Raw genomic sequence first — 25,409 nt, forward strand, 5'->3', positions numbered from 1 at the left:
ACAACGAATGGAACAGACAAACTTGGAGATGTTAGGAGTTCCTGCAGTCACCTTCTCAGTGGAGAAAAGCATCCCCAGGACTCAAAACTTGCATGGAATATGTGGTCAAAGATAGTCAAATTAAGTGAAATATAATCATGATATGCCCAAGGAAACAAACCACCATTAAGTGATGACAGTCAGCAAAACAGTCAGTCTGGATACTTCACCTTTTCGGGACTTCCCTGGCGGTCCAGTGGTTAAGACTTTGCCTGCCAATGCAGGGGGTGCAGGTTTGATCCCTGGTTAGAGAGCTAAGATCCCACATGCCTCGCGACCCAAAGAAAACAAAAATAACAAAATAAAAAACATAAAACAGAAGAAATATTGTAACCAATTCAACAAAGACTTTAAAAATGGTCCACATCAAAAAAAATCTTAAAAAAAAATAAAACAAAAAAATAAATGTTCCACCTCCTGCACAAACACCTCAAATTATTGGAGTGGTCAGATTTGGAATGGGCAAGAACTATGATGACAAAATGTGGGTTAAGAAAGACAGGAACAGGGAGTTCCCTGGTGGTCCAGTGGTTAGGACTCTGCACTTTCACTGCCAGGAGCGTGCGTTCATTCCCTGGTTGGGGAACTAAGATCTGTAAGCCGTGAGGCGCGACCAAGAAAAAAAAAATCTTACAATTAAAAGATTAAAATAAAAAACAGGAACAAAGGATCATCAAAAACATGCAGATGAAAATTACAATTCTTGAAATGATCTAAATAGCATATTTTACACAAATGAAGAATGAATATTATTCTTGAAATGAAAGAGTAAGCCCTGCATCTCCTGAAAAGAAGCGTCAAGAGATGTCAAAGTTACCCAGAATGCAGCACACACACAAACACACACACACACGCACAGAGGACAGAATGAGAAGGCTTGACATAAATTTAGTCAGTGTTTGATAAGAAAATGAATAGGACAGAAGGAGCAGAGGAGAAAAACAATTTGACTGCAGAGGTATCAACGGATATAATAGAAGCAAAATACCAGGGAATAATATCTTCAAAATGCTGAGAAAAAAATAACGGCCAACTCAGAACTGTATGCAGTGCAAATTTTTCTTTTAATAACTAGGATGAATAAAGACATTTTCATATATACAAAAACAGATTATGATCAGCAGAATTTTATCAAAGGGATTCCTAAAAGGTATATTTCAAGAAGAAAGGAAAATCATCATGGAAAGAAGTTCTAGTGGTTTAGGAAGAACTGCTTAGTAAAAAAAAATGGTAAGTACATAGGAAAATCTAAGTGAATATTTTGTATATAAAATGAAAATACCTCAATTGTGGGGTTAAATAATGAGCTAAAATACTGATTTTTAAAATACCATATAAGTTGGAGGGTGATCATTAGATCTGGCCTTCTAAGGTCCTGTTATTATTCAGGAAGAATGTTAAGATAGTGATGCATGGTAACATTTTGAGGATGAACACTGAAAGAGTGGAAACAATGAATCACAAATCAGTATAGGGAAGAAAGAAGAGTAAAAATAAAGCAATTCAAAGGAAGAAAAAGGGGAAAGAGGTAGAAGAATCATCAAAAAGCAGGACAAACAGAAGGCACACCAAGTAAGAACCTTGTAACAAGTTTAGGATTTTTATTCCCAGCTGTACAAAAGATCTGATACCTGGAATGACTTGCTCAATATGAGCGAGTAGAATTTTGGACAAAATGAAAATAAATTATTTAAATACATGGAATATGAGATGGTATAAGATTAAGAAATCCACAAGATCCCCGAAGTTGAGTGAGAGCAGGAGCCCGGAAAGGAGACACCACAGCCAGGTTTCACCCTGAGGGTTTCTGCTGGACTTGTGCCCTCCCCGCTTTGGCCACTGCACAGGGATTATGCATGAGATCCCAGGGCCTGTGTGAGGTAGGAGAATCGAATAGGAGCCATCTGCATACATCTGTGACCTACAGAACCACACCCTTTGTGTCAAGGTTAGCATGAAATAAACCTACCACGCAGAAGAGGCCAGCAGTGAAACACCATCTTGCCCTTGGTACTGGGTGAAGAGAGGAAATCTCCTCTGAGGATTCATGTCTGTAAGCTTATCTTCATGAGGGCTTTTGGTCCAAATCCGTATTGCCAGCGTGTTCCAAAGAGACTGCAGACAGAGCATTTAGAACAAGACGCTGTCTTAGAACAAGACACTGTTAGCATTATACTCAAGCACACAAATACTCCCTGGAAGAACACAACTTCAAATCAAACCTGAAAGAATTCCTAGCGATTGCTTTCTAAGGAAAGTAAGCCGCTTCCAATCTAAAGCAACACTTGTGGATGAGAAATGCAAAATGAACAAACAATGGAAAGAGACAAAGACTTCCGGTATTGGAGCCATCACACCCAGATTACATGATAACTTTAATATGCTTAAAGAAATAAAGAGAAGATTGAAAGATGAGCAGAGGGCAGAACCTACCCTGTGGATTAGAGAGAGAACTAAACAGAATTCTAGAGCTGAAAGATATCGTGATTAAAAATATAAAACTTGGACACATTGAACAAATCACGCTGCTGAAAAAATTTGCAAATGAGAAGATAGTTCAAAAACACTATCCGGAATTCAGTACAAAATACAAAAGAGGTTAAGAAACAAGGAGACTTGAGTAAGATTTGACATATTTAATCAGGGTTTCAGAAGAAAAAAAAAAAACTTTCAGAAGGAGAAAAATCAAGCAGAGACAAAATTGGAAGAGAGAATATCAGATCCAGGAAACCCAGTGACAAACAAGAGACATAATTAAAACAAACAAACATCTAGATATATAATGAAACTTCAAAATACCAAAAAGAGAAGATTTTATAGAAGCCAGTGAGGAAATGGAGAAAATGAACTATTAGACTAATGCTAACTTCTCAAGCAGAGTGATGGAAGCCAGAAGACAGTGGAATAATAGCTTTGGGGTGGTGAAAACTGACCATCTGGAATTCTACACTCAGAATATTTTTCAAGAATGAAGACAAAATAAAGCACAAAATGAACAAACCAACAGCTTCCCAGGTTTACTACCCAAAACCCACATTAAAAGAAATAGTAAAAAAATACACTTGAGTAGATTTTAAAAATTCTAGCCATGCTGTGTTTACACCACAAACATAAGAATGCAAAGGTTGACAGAGCATGGAGAAAGATTTACCAGATAATTATCAACCAAAAAGATACATTTTAATCAAATATTGCCAGAAGATAGTTGACATAGCTAGTTAACAGCTGATAAAAGATTTCAAGCAAAAAGCATTGCTAGTGGTAGAAGTTCAAAATGATAAAAAGTTCAATTCAGGAAGATATGAAATGCTAAAATTGTAATAGCATAATTTTATTTTTTAAAAATAAAACTTCAGAGAGAAGACAAATACATGTAGGAGATTTTAACGTATTCCCTCCAGAAATTAATATTTCGGACAGACAAAAGTGAGTGGTGATTGATATAGAAAGTTTAAACAGTGCAATGAACAGGTTTAGGTGTGTGCGGTATTGCCTGCAACAATTAAGGAATGCACATTCTTCCAAACACGTGGGAACGTTTTCAAAAATTGATCACCTGTGAAGCCATAAAGGTACCTCAGCAGAGACAAAGGACTGTTATCACAGAAACCATATCCCCTGACTAAAATGCAACTAAGTTCAGAATAAAACTAAAAGCGTTCCATATGTTTGGAAATACTTAAAACTTCTAAATAACTCATGGGTCAAGGGAGAAGCAAAATGCTGTGTGTCAAAAATTGTGAAATGCTATGATACTAGCAGGGAAATATACAACCCTTAGTGCCTTCATTTAAAAGAAAAAGGATTGTGGGCTGGCCTCCCGCAGGAGTGGCCAGGCTGGGCATTACCCAGCAGCACCTCGCGGGGTCCTTCTTTGAGTCCTTCTGCTCCACTGCATTCCCCGTCTTAGCATTCTTGTTGGTTTCTTCTCCAATCACACGTAAGCCTGGGTGTTTCAAGTCAGGCATACCCCGTTCAAATCCCAGCTCCTCTATTTCCTTCCTTGCTGAGCCCCCATGACCTCATCTTTACAACCAGGCTGCCAGTCTGTACAGGCTTGTTGGGAGGACTTGGTGAGAGTCTGTGCGTGAAGTGCCTGGTTCTTGATAAATACCTGGTATGTGATAACCCGAGGCCACACTGTGTGGCCAGAGGTGATTTCTCAAAGTGCTGATGGCTCTGCTGGAAGAGGCCTGCTGCCCCTCACGTGGTCAGTGGGCTCAGCAGCACTGACCCCTCCTCCCGTGCCCATCCCACCCCTCCATGCCCTGGCTCTATCTAGCATATCCCAAATAAAGTGACCCTGTGTGCAGAGTCTGCATCCCTGGGGGCAGAGGGCAAGGGAGGAGTGGGAGTGGGGGTAAAAAAAAGAAAGAAATTAATTGAAAATAAATAAAAGAAAAAGGATTAAAATTAAGGCACTAAGGATCCAACATAAGAAACAAAACCAAACAAAAACAGCAAATTAATCCCAAAGGAGATCTAACGAAAGAAAGTAATCATAAAGATAAAAGAAACCAGTAATGAAACAAAAAACAATTATAAAGGAGAGAATTAATGCCCAAAGTAGGTTCTTTGAAAAAGATGAATAAAACAGAGAAGCCTCTGTAAAGGTTAGTCAAGGAGAGAGAAAGTAAGATATTAGGATGAAAGGTGGACTTAACTATAGACACTTCAGAGATTTAATAGTTAAGAATTACTATGGCCCATTTTAAGCCCAATAATTTGAAAATTTAGATGGAATGGATTAATTTTAAAATAAACTTGCTGCACTGACTCTAGAAGAAATAGGAAATCTGTATATTCTTACAATCACTAATAAAATTGAGTCGGCTTTGAGAAATTTGACTCTATTAAAATTAGGGACTTCTGTTTATGGAAAGACATCAAAAAGTGAGTGTTCATACCAACCACAGACTGGGAATAGAAATTTACCACATGCATAATAGACAAAAAAAGATTATCCAGAATGCTTAGTTGCTGCCTAAAGAGATGGGCTACAGACATGAACAAGCATTCCACCAAGAAGAAAATACAACAGATCATAGGCAAATGACAGGATACTCCTCCATCTTACTATTAATTAGGCAGGTCAGAATTAATATTCCAATATTATTTTCTTTCTCAATCTCTAGATTGGCAAAAAAGTTAGAAGCCAAATACCAAGTATTATGAGGATGTGGAGCCAAAGGAACTTCCGTCAGTTGTAATGAGAGTGTATATTTGTATAACCATTTTGGAAAACAGTTTGGCATTGCCTGGGGAAACAAAATAAGCATGCATACAGGGCTGCAGTTCCACTCCTAGAAGATCCTGCACATGTGCACTGGAAACACACAAAAGTATTGATCGTGCTAGCATCAATGAGTGAATGGGTATATAAACAATGCACAAGCGAATACTGGGAATAATGCAAATGTCCATCCACACAATGGATAGATAAATTTGGGTACAGTTGCAAGAAGGACTATATGTACACAGCTGAAACTGAATAAACCATAGCCTCACACAATACCATGTATGAGCTTTAAAACATAATGGTGTGTGCTTATAAGAAACAAATTCAGAAAAATCAATTCCATATGATTGCATATTTGTAAGTTCAGTAAAACACTACACAATGTGTTTGAGGAAGCACATGTGCATGGGTGATAAAACTAAAAGAAAAGCAGGGTAATGGTTAAAACAAAAAAGAGATTGGTCACCTTAAGGAGGTGGGAAGAAGAGTTGCAATTGGGGGTGGGAATATCTGGAGTAATGACAAATTCAATTTCTTTTTTTTTTTTTCAACAAGGAAAATAGTACATAAACTTTGCAGTGTGGCTTATAATTTCTTAAAAGGGAACAGTTTACATAGACATCAAATTAACATTTGAATGTTGATATTGAATCACATACCAGTTGACTTCTACAAAGTTACTTAATACAACATTCTGTTTTTTTAAAGGTAAACCTATCAGAATCATACATTATTGTTTAAAATTAATTTCCTCTCCATAATTGATAGTTTATTTTGTGATTTTAAATTCTGCCTAGTTTCAATGATGGTGGTATAAAGTTCAAAGTGAGTATTTCTGAAAGCTGTTGTTATTGTTATTTAAGAAAATGCATTATTTTTAAGGGTCAGTAAATTTTCTGCAGCATTACTAAGTCTTCATAAAGTGACATACTTTTTTTGAACAAAAACACATAAACAAAGCTAGAATAAAGTCTGACATTCAATGCTTGTATAGAATTATAATTTATGAGGCAATTGGATGTTCATGAAATTTATACAAAACAAGTCCTTTTGAGCTTATGCACTGCAAGCATTTTTTTAAACAATTGCTGGGTTTTTTTGTTTTGTTGCTCAGTAATGCACCGTTTTTTTCCCCTTATTTTGACTCCCTCCACCCCTTTCTCCCCACCCCCTGCTGTCTTTGGCAATCACCAGTCTGTTCTCTGTATCTATGAGTTCTTTTTTTCAAGGCTCCCACATAAGAGAAATAATATGATATTAAATATTTGTCTTTCTCTGTCTGATTTATTGCACTCAGCATAGTGCCATTGAGGGCCTTGCATGTGGTCACAAATGGCATGACTTCATCCTTTTCTATGGCTGAGTAATATTCCGCTGTGTGTGTCTGTGTATACATACGTATATGACATCTTCTTTATCCATTCATCCATTGGTGGACATTTGGGTTGTTTCTGTATCTTGGCTATTATAAGTAATGTTTCAGTGAACATGGGGGTGTGGATATCTTTTCAGTTAGTGGTTTTGTTTTGTCTTCAGATAAATACCTGGAAGTGGAATTGCTGGGTCACATGGTAGTTCTATTTTTAATTTTTGAAGACCCTCCATACTGTTTTCCATAGTGGCCAATTTACATTCCCACAAACAGTGCAGGAGGGTTCCCTTTTCTTCACTTCCTTGCCAACACTTATTTCTTGTTTTTTTGATAATAGACATTCTAACAGGTGTGATGTACTATCTCATAGTTTTGACTTGTATTTCCCTAATGATTAGTGATGTTGAGTATCTTTTCATGTCAATATGTGTTGGCCATCTGTATGTCTTCTTTGGAAAAATGTCTATGCAGATCATCTATTTTTTAATCAGATTTTTTTCTATTGAGTTGTATGAGTTCTTTGTATATTTTGAGTATTAGTCCCTTATCAGATATATGATTTGCAAATATTTTTTTCCATTCAGTAGGTTGCCTTTTCAGTTTGTTGATGGTTTGCTTTGCAGAAGCTTTTTAATTTAACGTAGTCCCACTTATTGATTTTTGCTTTTGTTGTTTTTGCTTTTGGCGTAGATTAAAAAAATCATCCCCAAGACTGATGTCAAGGAGATAACTACCTATGTTTTCTTCTAGGAGTTTTGTGGTTTCATGTCTTACATTCAAGTCTTTAATCCATTTTGAGTTAATTTTTGTGTATGGTGTAAGATAGTGGTCTAGTTTCATACTTCTGCATGTGGCTGTCTAGTTTTCCTAACACCATTTATTGGAGAGACTGTCCTTTCCCCATTAGGAAAGTTTTCTTTGTCATAAATTAATTGACCATATTTGCGTGGGCTTATCTTTGGGCTCTCTCTTCTATTCCATTGATCTATGTGTCTGTTTTGTGCTAATACCATACTATTTTTTTTTGCGGTACGCAGGCCTCTCACTGTTGCAGCCTCGCCCATTGTGGAGCACAGGCTCCGGACGTGCAGGCTCAGCAGCCATGGCTCACGGGCCCAGCCGCTCTGCGGCATGTGGGATCTTCCCGGACCGGGGCACGAACCCATGTCTCCTGCATCGGCAGGCGGACTCGCAACCACTGCACCACCAGGGAAGCCCATACCATACTATTTTAATTACTATAGCTTTGTAATATAATTTGAAGTAAGGGAGAATGATGCCTCCAGCTTTGTTTTTCTTTCTCAAGATTGCTTTGGCTATTCAGGATTTTTTTGTGGTTCCATACAAATTTTTAGGATTATTTGCTCTATTTCTTTGAAAAGTGATCCTGGGGTTTTGATAGGGATTTCAGTGAATCTGTAGATTGCTTTGGGTGATATGGACCTCTTAATAATACTGATTCTTCTAATCCATGATCATGGAATATTTTTCCTTTGTGTCTTATTCAATTTCTTTCATCAGTGTCTTGTAGTTTTCAGTATACAGGTCTTTCACCTCCTTGGTTAAATTTATTCCTAAGTATTTTATCCTTTTTGATGCATTTGTAAATGGGATTGTTTTCTTTTTTTTTAGAAGATGTTGGGGGTAGGAGTTTATTAATTAATTAATTTATTTTTGCTGTGTCGCGTCTTCATTTCTGTGCGAGGGCTTTCTCTAGTTGTGGCAAGCGGGGGCCACTCTTCATCGTGGTGTGCGGGCCTCTCACTGTCGCGGCCTCTCTTGTTGCAGAGCACAGGCTCCAGACGCGCAGGCTCAGTAGTTGTGGCTTACGGGCCTAGTTGCTCTGCGGCATGTGGGATCCTCCCAGACCAGGGCTCGAACCCGTGTCCCCTGCATTAGCAGGCAGATTCTCAACGACTGCGCCACCAGGGAAGCCCCCTGGGATTGTTTTCTTAATTTCTGTTTCTGGTAGTTTGTTATTGGTATATAGAAACAATACAATAGATTTTTGTGTATTTATTTTTTTATCCTGCAACTTTACTGAATTCATTTATTAGTTCTAATAGTTTTTTGAAGGAGTCTTCAGAGTTTTTTATATATGATATCAGGATCTTCCTGCAGCCAAGGGACCGTCTGTGGACCAAATAGAGGAGTGTAGGAGATGGGGCGATGGGGGATGCCTTCCATATAAATGTACTCAGTGTAGAGGTTCTCCAACTTTTGGTCTCAGGAATCCTTTGCACTCTTAAAATTACTGAGACCCTAAAAAGCTTTTGTGTTTTGTGTGTGTGTGTGTACTATGTTAGAAATTAAAGCTGAGGAGGTGTTTAAATGCAAGCCTTCCACTGAGAGTGTAGTAGAATATCTTTGGAGAAAAGTTTGGTGATAGATGTAAGATAATTAAAATGAATACCCCTTAATCCGTGAATTCATACAGAGTTTTAGCATAAGGAAATGATCTATGACCACAGGTATGTGTGTGTTTATGTTACACAATACAATTTATGATCCCCAAAGGAAACAACAACTATTAATATGGTAACAGTGGCAACAAAATAAAATGTTTATGTCTGATTCTGGTTCCACCACTTAGAAAAATTATCAATCCTCTATAACATCAATACCCTCATCTACAGAATGAGAATAATTATGATACCTACTTTATAGGGGTGTTGTGAATATCAAATGAGATTAGCCATGTCAAGTACATCACATAGTTCCTGGCATACACTAAGTGCTCAATAAATGTCACATATTTTTACTGTTATTGCATGTGAAATACCATTCAATTGTATAAGCAATTAAAATGGTATACAATTAAATTTATTTGCATCAAAATGCATTCATTGTATACTAAGTAAAAGGTTAACAAGACAGCCTATACAACCTACTTCCATTTTTGTAAAGAGCAAAATCTATCCAAAATTCTTTGAATATATACACAAGTCATTAACATTGAGCCGTGCAGGTTATTTATGCATTTTTTTTCTGTGTATCTGTATCTTCTAATTTTTCTTCAGTGGCAATGACCTGCGTGATAAAATGTTTTCCTTTGGAACCGTACAGTGTACTAACACCAGAGGGCGCTGATGCTTGTGAATTTTTTCCCCTGCCCCGTGCTAACTTGAGGGTGGAGCCCACGGTGAGCTGTCCAGGGGCTGAAGAAGGCGAGAGCCTCAACCCAGAAGAAAGAAAGAATAGTAGCGTCCCTCCAACAAACAAACAAATACCTGCACATTAGGAGCTACTGATGCCAGGATTCTGTCCCCGGCAGTTTCTGTTAGACTTTCTGGGGGTGGGTCCAGATATCAGCATTAAAAAAAAAAAAAATTCCTAGGCAGTTCCAGTGTGTAGCCAGTATGGCGAATCCCGGATGCAAAAGAAAAGTAAAAGCTACGTGATCCCCGGTGCCAGGAAGGATTGGGAGGAAATATGCCTGTAGCTCTCACTCCGTCCAAGACCTGGTCCAGCTGCCCCTGCTCCACAGCAGTGAGCCTCCTTCCTGCCTCTCCCGGCCCCTCCTCGGCTCTGGGAAAGACCGAGACTCCCAGGTGTCCTCCACAAGCCCCAGAACACAGAGCGGGGGTGGCTCTGAGGGGCTGATGCTCCACACAGACTACAGTCCACGCTGCTTCCTGCAGAGGCGCCATGTAGTGAGTTCTGCCCAAAGCTGAGGCTTCCTCGTTCTACCACAGACCCAAGCTCCAAAAGATGCTCATGTCATGATGAAGCAGCTTACCTACAGCTCCCCACAGCTCTGCTTCTGTCTACAGAGAACAGTGCCTGGAGCTTGTGGTGGAGGGAACCGTGCAATCTGATTTCTTGGCTGCATGATTTGGGGCAAGCAGGACCCAATGGCCCAGGAAACAGGAAAGGGAGAGAAGTAAGGTTGAGGGAAGAGGGGAGTGCTGTCAGCCACAGTGGGCCATAATCCTCTGCCTGCAGAGTGCGGAAGACTGGCCCTGCCCCTCTCCAGTCCCAGCCCCCTTCATGCTGCGTCCAGCCGGTCCTTGGCCTCTTGCTGGGTGTATGGTTTACCTGGGTGGGAGTGACCGTGGAGGACGGACGTCCTGAGGCCTGCAGTCCCCTCATTCTCCTGGTGTGCATGAGTAGAATGTCAGTCTCTCCTGGGGTTTTCCAGAGAGAAAACCATGGAATGCAAGAAGGATGTAACACATAATGGCTTGTGGAGATTCTCGATTCTGCGCTGTGATTTGCTTTCCTATCCTCTTCTCTCCCCTCAGCATACCCCGATTGATACTGACTTGAGTTGAGTGGAAAGAGAGCAGGGCCCAGTGGTGGTTAGAATGTTTTCACTAGTGAAGAGTGTTTTCCCCAGAATTTCACTGGTTTGGTTTCATCACTGAAGGCAAAGAAGCAGTAGCTTTAGCTGCTGTCCTCTCCGGGACCACTTCCGGTAGGTTTCTGGTAAAGATCTGGTGGACTGTCGCTCGGAGAATGCTGGAGAAAATAAGCTCTGCGTATCCCCAAATTAGTCACCAATGGCTGCGCGGCATACCAGCCAGACCTTAGTGACACGAAAGAGCCAGTTTTCCTTTCTCACCATGCTGTGGGGTGGTAGGGACTCATCTGCTGACCTCGTGGGTACAGCTGGGACAGATGGGTCTTTCTATCTACTTGATCTTTCATCTTGGGCTTCTTCCTGGCATGATGGTCTCAGGGCAGCAGCCTGAGATGACCTGGCAGATGGTCGCAGGGAGCACAGGAGGAATCTAAAAGGCATCTTGGGACCTCAGCTCTGGAATGTGAACATCAGTTCCACTGTCTTTGATTGGTCCAGGCCAGCCACAGCGGGAAGCACTCCATCTCTTGATGGAAGAAGTGGCAAAACATCTGGGGCCATATTTAATATATCACAGGATTTCTAGTTCTAGGCACTAATCAACATTTTGAGTCAATTAATTCTTTGTTCAGTGGGGTGGGGAACAGGGGAGAGAGGACTTTCCTGTGCGTTACAGGACGTTTAGCAGTAGCCCTGACCTCTGCCCACCAGATGCCAGTAGCAGCCCCACACCCCAGTTGTGACAACCAGAAATATCCCCAGACATTGCCAGATGTCCCTGGAAGGAGGCAAAATCTCCCCCAGTAGAGAACCACTGGTCTGTTCCAGGTGTTGATTTCTTTTTCTAAGATGGATTCTCTGTTTCTTGGTATCAGCACCTACTTTGTCAGAACAACACTGACTCAGATCTGCCTGTATAAATTAATAGCCCCATCGAGACTAACTCACTTGGCCAGAACAAGAAGTTCACCAGCAGAGGTATGCCCCTCTGCTGAGCAATATGAAACGCATCATCACATTTGGACACTTGTAAGCATTAGGAAGCAATCAGCTTTTTTCTTTCCTCCCTCCCTGCCTCCCTGCCTCCCTGCCTCCCTGCCTCCCTGCCTCCCTGCCTCCCTGCCTCCCTGCCTTCCTTTTTTCTGTTTCCCACAATCAACATCCACTGATTTTGTTGGGCTCTATGGGGCCATGACAAGCTGGTGGAGGCCTCTTCAAATGAGAAGGGAAAAGAGTTTCAGTGTGTGGATGGGAGTGGAAGAAGCATTTTACAATTTGCTAGGCTTTGAGTTCATTTTTGTTCACATAACAGAAAGATTTACCAGCTGTGACATTCCTAAGTAATATTTGTAGAATGGGACTTTTTATGGCAGCTCTTCATGATTTCAACAATTGTTTATTCCCAAGCAGTGATTAATTTTTAGCTGCTTCTTTATTGTTCCCTTCCTCAAATATCAGAGATGCAGTAATCATTACCAAATAACAGGCAATCTTAATATCTCCAAATATCTTAATATCTCGTAATATCATCCAAATGCTGGATGCATTTCTGGTTTGAAAATGGCATATATGCCCCCGCTTTAACAACCCAGCTTTTTTTCCAGCTCGGTGGGGCTGTTTGTGCTGATGCTAACGTCACCTGAGAGGTGTTGCTGACACCATTATTTCTTGAAAGAGACTGAAGGACCCAGCATCTTTATGTTCCGAAAGCATCCCATTTTGTCATCTTGGTTCTTTGATGTTGCCAGGCATTACTGAACTGTGAGAAGCTGAGAGGAAATTCATATTCCACAGAAAATTTACTTTGCACAGTAAAGAAGGAACATAATATTGGGGTAGAACTTTCTGCTTACGGAACTGGACATGCAGAGCGGCCAATGGTGAAAACCTCCAGGAAGATGCCTTCAAGACACATGTCCCACGGCGAAGCCCTTGCACCGCTTGCCTTATAAATAAAGGGCTCCCCAGATTTCTTTGTTGTTGAAAAAGAAGCTGATTTGGGGAACTGGAGCCAGGTTGCTCGAGTTAGGTGACGCCGCTAACACAGCTACAGCGCTGCCTTCACAGCCCTGATGAATTGCTGGCAGATTGTAATTGGAACCTACACATGAAAAAGACTTTTCGACGTCCATAAATAGTCACAACACAGCGGAAATGTAGCAGCTATGGAAATAGTTACAGCAAATAAGAACTTCCTTTAGAAAGCTGCAAACTCTTTTTCCTTTTTTTCTCTCTTCTCTTCACCCCCCGTCAACTCTTCGTGTCAGTTCATATACCTGCTTCCTTGTCCCTAGAATGATCCCCTAATCTACGTTTGCAGTACTGTCCATGCAATATTTGCTCACTTCTGTTTTTCTCCAAAACTGGGCCAAGTTTCTCCAAAACTTGGTTTTCAAAGGCTCTGGCATATATAATTAAAATTTTCATTTTTGTTAATGTATTGGTTTAGGTCCTTAAGTTCTAGGGCCCAGAGAGCTATTGCAATCACCTGACAGGTGTTTGTTATTGTACCTCCTCAGGGGTTGTTTACTGTACCCAGGTGTCATTCACCCCAGCTGTAAACCTTCTAAGTCAAGGGTCACGTTAGATCTTTGAGATAGACGCTGCTGGTTAAGGGGTTAAGGCTTGCTTCTCAAGAGCCATAGCCTCTTATAATACTTGGAGAACCCAAGGGCCCCGCACCAAGGAGACTCTGTTGACCGAAAATAGTTTAACATCGAAAGATCTCCAGGCAGACTTGGGCCCTCATCTTTAAACAAAGCATGGGCTTCACTTTTGAGTTCCTTGTTTTTCAAATGGTTAAACAGTCTTGCCTGTAGCCAGTTGCACCCATTTCACCAGGACCAGCATGTTAGGGGGCTCATTATTTTCAGTCATATGAGACGTGATTGTATCATGTTAGGCAGAAGCATGGTTTTCTTAAGTCTTTATCTGGAAGTTAAATACGGTCAAAGGGGCGCGTATCAGATGGCAAGTCGAGGACAGATGGACTCTGGTGTTTTTTCACCTGTGTCAACTAGGTTAAGTTGGATCTTTTTTTCCAGAATATACTGCCCTGTATAATTCTGAGTTAGGAATTGGCCAAAAGACCAATTTGCAGAAGGAGGAAGCAAAGCAGCTGCCATTATCCTGGGAAGGTGAGATGATGTTACAGCAGACGCAGAGGTGCCGGGGGTCCAGCTTGCCTTTGCTCTCCTCCATCCCACGCCCAGCTCTTCCTGACTGATGACTGGGGGGGAACAGCGGCAGCTCCAGGCCCACCCCCAGACACTTGGTGGTGAACCCCGTGGGTGTTGGTACACAGGAACCCTGCCTAGTTCAAAATGATGTGTCAAACCAGCTGAAGGAATTTTGAGGCGTGAGTGGGAGAAGAGTGCTCATTTCAGGAAACCCAGACGATTGCTGATGACTATAACACCAGTCATAATAGCTGGCATTTACTGATCACCAACTGTGTGTCAGACACAGGGCCTTATATACCGTGTATCATTTATTCCTTGCAAAAACCTTCTGAGGGAGGTACAGTTGTCATCCTATTTTGCACGTGAGAAAATTTCGGGGGTTAGGTCAGAGCTGAAAATGCGTGTTCTTAACAACTATGGTATATATATATATAGATATATATGTATGTCACCTCTCCACTTGTCACACGTTAAAATTATTTGTTTATGTATACGTATCAGTGTCTGCCACTAGAGTATGATAGTCCAAGGTCAAGAAGTGCATCCTTTTCATATTTTCATTGTTAAAATACGTGGTCTGAAAACTAGAAAGTTTATGATAAACATTTGCTGAATAAATGGACACATAAAAGGGATGGTGGTGGGAGATGTGATCAGCCTTGGTACCACAGGTCAAGAAAAATTGGCAGGGACCCTTGCAGTGGACTTCTGTTCACGTTGTCAGGATGTGAGCCTAGCTGCATAAAAGAATTCAGAAGGAATACAGAGTGGGCTTATGCTATTGACAGGCATAGTAATGATAGAAAGAAATGTTTATTATCTAGCTTGCCTCACATTTTGATCAAGGGGAGAGGGGCAGCCGGGGAGGGCATTCATTTTATAGAAAAAGCCTAGAATATCTTGAAACATGGCAGTGATTTTTACTTTAGGGAGCACGGATATCTACTCAACAGTAGGGGGAGCAAGATGCAGAAAAATCTAAAATTGTAGATCACTAAACAAAAAATGGGAAGCTCTCTGAGTTACCTGGGGATAAAAGCACGAGCAAGTGATTTTACAGAAAGCAGTCTGAAAATGGGGTGTTGATAAATTTTAAAGACTGACTCTTCTGTTCAATATGGTTTTGGAATTGCTCACCAGGACAATTCTAGCACAAAATGGTTCAGGGAAGGTTTCACAAGGATCAACATAGGTGTTCAATAAGGATAAAGCAGGATAGATTGTTTTTAACCTAAATCAAATGATTCATCCTTTGACAGTGGTAAAATTCCCACCACGTTTATGCCAATTAGACCCAGCCTTGAACCCTTTATTGCGGTCTATGGAAAACCAGAATTGAAGTGAAAATTAATGATGCTATTTAAATGAACTACCCTAGGCATACAATAGCATGATAAGATAAAATTTGCATTGCTATTGCTGTGTTTTGCTTAGCACTATATTCTACCTTGAAATCTGAGACGTTCATAGACTGGTTCTAGGAAGACTAAACCAGAGAAAAGCAAGTTCACATCAAGTGTGTGAACTCCACCAATGACTGTTTATGGTGTGACACTTTGAGTTCTTCCAACACTCTCCCTAGCACATCTTCCCTTGAAAATGCCCCCAACTGGCAGTGGAACAAACATAAGCTCTTTCAAAATGATTCTGACCATCTCTGAATTTCCTAATTAGAGTCTAAGAAAAAAAAAATCCTGTCTGTTTAAAAGGAGCAACTTAGTTGCATAATGAATTATTCCTATTTTCTTTTATTTTAATTTAATTATGCAAATTTGGTATGAAATCAATTCCAGCGCCTGTAAAATTGACATTTGTTTGTTTTGTTTTACTTTCAGGGCTTCTTTCTAGTTTCATTAAGCCCACTTGGCAAGGCCCAGAGCTTCTAAAACATTCAGGCCTTCACTTATGCTCATAATATTGACTATAAAGTGCATAGTGAAAATATAGGCTACTTGATAGGAAAATCAAAATATAATACCCAAAGTGGCCATGAGCACCTTTTCTCCTAAGCCTGGGCTATGACAGAATTCTATGATGTAGAAATTAAGTTTTGGTATTTGGTGATTTTCTTAAGGTTGCAGTCTGTGTCATAAGAACTATTATCTGCCTGAAGCTATGTTTTCCTACTACGCTGCTTTTGTTCATGGACCTCAAGATAATGCATTAAGTTGCAAAAGTGACCTTGCTTCATGTTGCACGGGGACCACTGGTGCCCACGTGAATACCTCTGAGATCTCCATTCCTCTGTCACTTCTGCAACTCAAAGTCCTAGGAATCTTCCCACTTGATATTTTTATCATCAGTCCTAATGTTCATTTCAACAGACTGATTCCCAAATCTATTGATACAATTCCAGGCCAAGATCCGGACATCAATCTCAGGCACTCATATCAGTTTCAGGAGATTATTAAAAATGCCCCAGATTTTAAGAGGTCCTCTGGCTTATCTTCTCAACCATCTTCCCTTCTTCTGCCTTGAAGACTGACTGCATGGAATACTTATCAGTCAAAAGATACAATGGCTGGATTATTTATTCTGAGACCCTGTTTCATATTTTATCACTGTCTTTCTTCCATGAATTAAGTGTGCTAAACAATACTGGGCAAGAGAGAAAGCATTTCAGTACAGATCTGCATTGCTGTTGAAGCTGTTCTTCCTAACGTGGGCAAATGAAATCAGAGTTGAATGAAACAGGACTGTGACACTTCTAGGACCTCATCATTTTCAGGGGATAGAAACGGCTTTGCATTCAACCACCAGCTCCAGGGCTTAGAATCCAAAACAGCCTTTTAGAATTGGAACTTACAATTGCTTTCCAAATGACTGTGGGAGCGTGGCTAAATAATTATACCTCTCAACCATTGTGTAAACCAGTTTAATCAACATTTTTCAGGCATGTCACAGTTATACAATCACCAAATAATTTTCTAAAATTATGCTGCATTAGAAATCGCCACACATCAACTTAGATTATTTTTACTCATGGCTCTAATCATGCCTGAAAGAAGTTTCTTCTTTTCATACCATTTTATTTACTTTTTTTTTTTTTTTTTACTATTATTTGGTACTTCCATTGAAGATGATTCATCCTTACAGACTAGCCGGATGCTCTGTTCACTTTATTTGTGTTCTGCTTAATTGCCATTGACTTAATCAAAGATGGCAGATCTTTCAAGCAGTTATAGCATTATTAAATTTCTTTTTCATTCGCTTTATAAATAAAAGAAATCTTGGAAAGCATCCATCCCTAAATCTTGACTTAGAATATATCATAAAAATAAAAGAAAGTTTTTAGGGTCCAACGTCCGTGGGATTAAGAAAGGAGGACATTGCAAACATGCATTTTAATTGTGTTTTGGTAGCACATGTTTCAAGAAGATATCATTCAATTTACTCTCTGAGAAGATATAAAAAACTGGGCACAAATAATTACTAGATTATTAGTAAAGTACTCAGATTTCTCTTTGGGCTCCTTTAAGCCTATTACAATTATTATTATGACTGTTACTATAAATGCTTTCATTTTTTTTCTAAAATAGTAATCCCAAGCAAGACTGATAAATCAAGAAATGTTCCGAGGAATAAAGCTGAAATGAAATTAGGAATACAAATGGGAGAAATTGTACAACCGCATGTGCAAGCACCGCACTAATATTTTGTGCTCCAAACACATTGAGATGTGTGCTTAGATAAGCAGGAGGATCAGCATTTAGGTCACCAAATTAGTCTTTTGAATTTTCTTGCTCTATCAAGAATTCTGTTTTCTTCCTGACATCTTTCACCATGCCAAATTAACTGTAGCACTTTAGCTACCAGTATTTCCACATTTTAAATCTCTTACCGATAAATACATCTCTATGAAAGATTTATTTGGTGGCTCGGATAATGACACTGCAGTTGATAATATATCCATTGAACTTGATCTGTAATAGAAAGTGCTTTTGCAAAGTTCTCACTTTGATGGATTAGAAGGAAGAATGAACACACTGTATTTTTGCCTTGGCTGTTTACACACTAAAAAGATTTTGAAGAAATCAGAATGTGCGAAATTCAAAGGAAGAGAATAATACTTTTTTTTTTTACTTTATTAGAATATTTGTATTGAAGAAAGTAGATTTTCCCTCTGTCTTTTAGTTTGCAGCTTTACGTGTAAATGAAGTATTAGGCTGCATTTATACAGTGCCAGACCATTATTCTGGCTGAATCTGGTTTCAGTGACTATCCCCAAATGACTGGCTACTTAGAAATTTGAAAGCATGGTCTTGGTGCTATAGTCCGTAAAGAATATTCAGACTTATCTCGTTCTTATTTGCATCCGAGACAACTAGGCCTTAGATAATCTTTCCTTTTGCCATAAACACTGATGTGAAAAAAAATAGGAATGGGATGCTTTATTAATAAAGAGAAATTATCTTTGCTCTGATATAAATGATGTTGCAAATTAATGTACAAATGCATTCATTTATCACGTCTAGATTCTGGAAGAATGCCCTGCAGCCTTGATAAAATAGCCCCGAGTTCACGCTGTTTCCAGTCCTCACAGCATGTGGGTCAGCACGACATTACCCACCATGCTGGAAGCACACGCACAGCACTGCCACGTGGCTGATTCCCCTCGCAGTCTTATCCCCTTTATACCACACCGAGAGAAATGATTTCCAGAACTTGAACATTTAAACTAAATGGTTATTTTTTTTTTTTTTTTGCGGTACGCGGGCCTCTCACTGTTGTGGCCTCACCCGTTGCGGAGCACAGGCTCCGGACGCGCAGGCTCAGTGGCCATGGCTCACGGACCCAGCCGCTCCGCGGCATGTGGGATCTTCCCAGACCAGGACATGAACCCGCGACCCCTGCATCGGCAGGCGGACTCTCAACCACTGCGCCACCAGGGAAGCCCTAAATGGTTATTTTAAAGCAATATATGATTCAGCAAAAGTAATTCTTGCTCATAAAGACAGCTTAGGTCCAATGAGAATATGGTGAGTTCCCATGTACTGATACTTCACAACTAAAAAGTCCTGCCTGTCAAGGTTAGTTATAAATGGGGCATAATTAAATGTCTAATAAATATCTAATGGTAGAGAGTATATATTTTAAGTACTTTAATGCCCAAATTACTTTAATCTTGATTCCAAAAATGCTTCTACTAGTTATAAAAGGAGATACCTATCTTATCTGTCCATAGATAGTTTTGTTGTTTTTCATTTTTTTTTGAAACAAACACCTCGCTCTGTCTGCAATTGTGGGGAGTCTCGGAAAAAGACACATTGTGTTATGACGTTGTGTTATGACAGTATAGCTCGTTAAATGGTGTTTTCCCTCCATGAAGTTGCTCAGGCTGGTCCCACTGTTTGACACACCTTTCGCACCTTCTTGCACCCAGCTGACATCTTCATTTCTCAAGATTCAGCTGTAGGGTGCACATGATAACTGTCATAATTCTTACATTGTACTGAAATGATTGGTTACGTGCCTGTATCAACAGTACTACCGCAAACCCCGTGGTCTGGAACTGTGTCTGCGTCATAGCTTCACTCCTCACACCTAGCACCATGGTGCCTGCCTGCCTCCTGACCCTCAGTTAAAAATCTGAACTGATCTGAAAATGAATTAGGTATTTTACCCAAACAGCAGCAGCTTCAGCTAAAGCTGTTTATTCCTTCAGGTGAAATTATTTTCTTTTAAGTTATAAGCTATATAAAATGGAGTAAGGCAGTTACCACATAACGCAAAGGAATGGCCAAAGTCCTGTGCTGAGACAAAGTAGTTTTTTGCCCTGTCTTGCTTTGGTGGACCTACTACACCAGTTATAATAACTTGTGTACTTTCTCCCTTTGAAAGTATAGACATAGTTTAAAGATAGTTGAGTTTCTCAACATGAAAGCAATTTGTAAATGTGCAGATAAGTTTCTCTTCTTCATTATTAAACATTATCAGACGTTTGGCAATCCCTAGTATCAAGCAGATTCGTGTCAATGATACAGTGTTATGCTGAATTTCTTAAATATTGGAAAATATACTCCACCATACATTTGCTGAAATAATATTTTCTAAGGAATAAAAGTTACCATAATGTTTCATTGTGAAACGCTCCTTGGCATACAGATAATCTGCAGACAAGGGTAACCAAGTGCTCATGTGTGAAATAAAAAGTTTTCCTAGCCTAGCTTTTTGTTTTTTGTCTTTTTTGCACGATGCTGGCTCTCCCACATCGGGATCTGCCCCCTTGTTTCCTCTCTTGTGATTGACAGTCAGCCTTCTGGCCCTTAGCGGGCCTCAGTTACAGTGTGGGATGAGGAAGCCAGGTAAAGATGCTGAGTCAGGCACAAGCTTTACGATACTCTAGGTGAATCTGCTTAACTTTTTTTAGTCTTTTGACGGCAATATTATGAGCAGAAAAAACCCTGTTGTTTTAGTAATGGTTCAGCCAATGCCCTACAGGGCCATTTTAAACTTGAATAAATATATCTGAGATGCTAGAAACCTGAAAGGACCGTGGCTCAGGGGTGTAGCCTAAATTCCCAGGATGGGGCCATTTATAACTCCTGCTGTGGCTCGTGCCTAGAGGGACCCACCACCTGACCAGGGCTTTTCTGCCATCAGAGAGAAACAGCACACACAAAAGAAGTTGCTCCCCGGGTCTCTGGAGGTGGCAGGTAGCTGTTTGACTAAAGTTTTTAGTGCAGATGGACTCCCCATTTTGTGGTGACTTAAATCACATATAATTTTCATATCCACTTAAAGTCATTCCTTTTGAAGAAAAGACCTAGGAGATGATTTCCCTAGAGAGAGACAGGAAAAAGAAGCGCCTCAGAATCCTTTTCAGAGTCTGTCATTCAAAAAGTGAATTTTGGGGCTTCCCTGGTGGCGCAGTGGTTGGGAGTCCGCCTGCCGATGCAGGGGACACGGGTTCGTACCCTGGTCCGGGAGGATCCCACGTGCCGCGGAGCGGCTGGGCCCGTGAGCCATGGCCGCTGGGCCTGCGCGTCCGGAGCCTGTGCTCCACAACGGGAGAGGCCACAACAGTGAGAGGGCCGTGTACCACAAATTTTGAATTTACTTATTTATTTTGGATTTTTAGTCCAAAATAAATTAGTAAACAAACAAACAGTCTGGGTCTATAGGAAACAAATTCCACAAAGATCAGTCCTATTCTTCATGCGACTATAAAATGTGTGTGTGTATATATATGTGTGTGTGTGTGTGTGTGTATATATATATATATATATATATACACATATATATATAATATCTTGGCAAAAATAGTATTCTGATCAAAATACAAATTCATATACTTTGTTCTAATTTAATGTTCTTGGCAGGGTTTTCCTTTTTTCCAGTTCTCTAACTCAAAAAAAATTTTCAAAACTGCAGAAAAACTAGCATAGAAAAAACATTTGTTGAGACAATTTTTAAAATCCAAACACATCTGCTCGTCACTTTAAGTCTTCATCCAGCCTTTCTCCCAGCCCGCTCCCCTCACAGAAAGGGGTTGGGACCACGGGGGCGCGGGGAGAGGGGGGATAGCCTGGCCCTTCTGATGTGACCAGCCTTCATAATCATGTCCAGAAACAGCCAAGTTACCCGGTTTGCGTATTCACTGCTTGTATATAACATTCTGACGCCAAGACCATGAAGAGCACACATCCAGCGCTCCTTCATTCCATGGTCTACTGGGGGCATTGCAGAGGCCTCAGTCCTCACTTCTTAAGTTCTCTTCTTTCTAATATGCCTGAATTATAGAGACTTTTCAGTATACAGTAAGTTATTGGTTGTCCCTAACAACTGAGCAGTAAATTTAGCCTACTAATTACCTTTCTCTATTTTGCCTTTAATAATAGTAGTTAACATTTACTGAAGGTTTATTTGTGCCAGGAGTTGTTCTGAGTTCTTTAAGTATATTAGTTGATGTACTTTAATAATTAATTCTGTGCGTTAGATGCGCTTTATTACCTCCACTTAACCCCGGTCCAGTGTTCTAATCCCCACCCCGCAAGTCAGGCTTCCAGCCACCATGCTGTGTTGCCTTACTCTTTAGATTTCAAACCTAACATTATTCTGTTAATAAATAGGAAGGCCATATGAAATTATTCTGTTTAGCAGTTGATTCTATTTTAACTAAAACTTTAAAAGCTTTTAAAAACACTTTCTATGTGCCAAGGTCGTTGTAAGCACTCTACACAGGTGTGAATTCATTTGATCTTTGCACCAGTCCTATAAGGGCAGGTACCATTATTAATCCCATTGTATGAGGAAGGAAATGGAGACACAGAGACATTGAGTAGCTTGCCCATGGTCACCCAGCTAGTATGATAGAAATCCAGGGTGTGGAGGCAATGCATGTGCCAATTGTTGCAATTATTTTAACGTTCTAGTCCTGCCCCTGCTGTTTGCCTTCGAACAAATTATTTCATCTTTCTGATTCTTGGCAACCTCATTTATGAAGGAGGGGGGCTGATTCCGCGATCGTTTAAGATGTCCTCGACAAAGCCTGCAAAGTCGCACTGAAAAGCCTCGTTTATGCCAGTCTGAAGGCTTAAGTGCAAACTCCACCTTTTAAACGGCTGTGCCTTCTGATTCCTCCGGATATCTCCAGGAATGGTTTCTGGAAAGGGATCAAGCAGGATGCTAAAAATGTAGAAAATATTTCCATGGTCTCCAGAAATGCCAGCTTCAGCTCAGCATGTGCCAGTGGGTACAGATAATCCTCAACACTCTGTGTAAATCCTGGCTCCGCCATCCACCAGCTGTGTAAGCTGGGCGAGTACTCCATCATTCTGATCTCAGCGTCTCTCTCTGTAAAGTGGGGATAATAATAATCCTACCTCGACAGAGCTGAGTGAGGATGGAGTGAGGAGTCACCGAGATCATATGTCCAGAGCGGGCAGAATAGAACTTGGCCCACAGAAAGTAGTAAGTAAACATTTAACATTATTATTGCAGAAGATCTCTGCTCCTATGAAAGGGAAGGATTGCGAATCACTATGGTCATAACTGCAGAGGATTCCTTTCTGAGGTCTGATGGCAGCCCAGCTCCTCCCAAGATTTGGAAAATTGGGCTCATTCTTTACCTCCAGCTTAAAAAAAAAAAAATCCAGTTAAATTGCTTAATGGTTAAGATAGATGTGACTTGATACTGAGCTAAATTAGTTTGCTGAAGTTACTTAATTTCAGAGGGCCTGTGTCCAGATCAATACGAGCTAGAAGTTTTTATTTAATCTGATTACTATAACAAGGCAATCAGCGTTGTTAAGCCTAGTCAATTGGTTGGACTGAATTTTCTAAAGTTTGTAAGACATAAATATTCTGCCTGCCCCTTAGTTAAACTAAGAGGAAGTGGCTTAATTATTTGCTAAACGTTTTATAGTATATTTTCTGAGGACTGGAAATAGCATTTTAGAGGACTAGAACCTATTTTCCCTTTTAGACAACTCATCAAACTCTCTCAGTGTATAAATTACCCAGTATGCAAGGTAATGGAGAAGAAAAACTAGGAAATTTTGAAATACTTTTGTAAGTGTGATAAAACAATTGAGACTTGAAATTTAACACTACCAGGAGGTATGATTATACTCGCCTGTCACCCTTCTTAGAGGAAACTCACTTTTGCTCTATGGAAGAGCCAAATAAATTAATCCACAGCTTTAAAGTGTGTTATTAGCTTAATGCAAATTCAATCTGGGAAGAAATTAGGTCCTTCAAAAATTGATCACAGAATGTGACACTTAATGGTAGTTTATGAAGTAGTATATTCATCTGGCAAAGTTGTATGTACAAATATGATACGATTATATCCGGGACAAAACAAATACCCTGAATTTAAGTAAAGCTTTCAGACCTGAAGGCAATCAGAGAGATTATATCTTCCACCAGGGGCCCAGAGGGATTAAGTGATTTGCCTAAGGTTACACAGATAGTAAGTGGATATTCCAGATTTGAGCCCGGGATTTCTTGAGCTAAAGGGGAGGGAAGGCCCATTCTTCTCCAGCATGCATTCAGACACTGTTATAATGGTAACAATTCCAGTAACCACCGCCTTTGAGTACTCCTCTGAGCCAAGCACTCAACCCGGCTCTGTCCATAGGACCCCTTGTCCCACCTCTCACAGCTCTATGAGGTTTGTCTAGTAATTCTCCTTTTATAGATGGCATCACTGAGACTCAGCATTTGTGACTTGTTCAAGGCTATACAGCTAGCAAATGCCAAAAGCTGGGGTCCAGCCTTACTCATGAATCTGCACTCTTTCCACTGGACCCGCTGTTTCACTCATGGGCGCCGATATGACCATACCTTTGACAAGGTTTTCCTTGAAGATCAGTATTTTAACTTCCTGCCGTGATAGCCTGAGCTGTGCGTAACTGTAGAACTTGTAACCGAGTAGGTGAAAAAAAGCCACACCGTTCCCAAGATGCTCAGCTCACACTCCACGGAAGAGGGCATCAGAATGGTACATTAATTACTGTTTGTCTACTGGTCTTGAAAATTAACTAATTGACTTTTAATAAAGTCAAGCACAAACAATCTACCACATTATTAAAACATCACCTGCTAGCCTATGTAGGCCACGGATTCAAGATCATGAACTTAAAAGAAAAAATCAAATGGTCAACTCCAAGAGGATGACAGCAGAACATTAAGCCTGATCCTCTGTAAATTAATACTTAGAGGTAAACTAGAAATACTGTAGAAAATTACTGTTTATTTAATGTTTCATTCTCTTTGAAAGACACACTCCCAAATGTCAGTTCTACCCTACATTTAAAGATAAAAATATGATGGAACTTGATTGAGTGAGGATGGTGCTGAGCACGTTGCGGGAAGAGAGCTAGAATCGCAGTAGCAGTATCACAGCAAAATATCTTAGATTTACCAGCTCAACTGCCTAATGTTTTATGTGTGTTAGAAGTATTAGTTCCAAGGCAAAATGAGGGAGCATTATGTTTGTTTGTTTGGAAACTTGTTTTATTAAAAAAGATTTTTTTCATGTTAATGCTATTTTCAGTACAGGTGTGATAGTACTCCATAAAGTATCGTGTACTTGATATAGTAAATTTAGGAATGTAACAGTCCATCTAGGTGCTGGCCCCCTCTGGTCTCCATTAGACGCCCTAGTAGCGAAATGTAAATTCCCTTTTCAAAAATAGAGAGGCCTTTGGGCAACTGGATGAGCAGAGTGGGGTGGGGCGAGGAAAGTGCTCTTTCCCGACAAACTCATGCTTTTGGCTTTGACTTCCTTTAGTAATATCGGTTCTCAGAGAACTGAGATAGACCCTT

General features: G+C 40.2%; 1 long non-coding RNA gene across 1 annotated transcript in view; it reads left to right on the forward strand.

Moving 5' to 3' along the window:
* Positions 1–25,409, forward strand: part of LOC307197341 — an 84,158-nt gene that overhangs the window by 13,790 nt on the left and 44,959 nt on the right. The gene's annotated exons all lie outside the window — the stretch shown is intronic.

Source organism: Stenella coeruleoalba (assembly GCF_951394435.1).
Source record: "Stenella coeruleoalba genome assembly, chromosome: 14".
Lineage (NCBI taxonomy): Eukaryota > Metazoa > Chordata > Mammalia > Artiodactyla > Delphinidae > Stenella > Stenella coeruleoalba.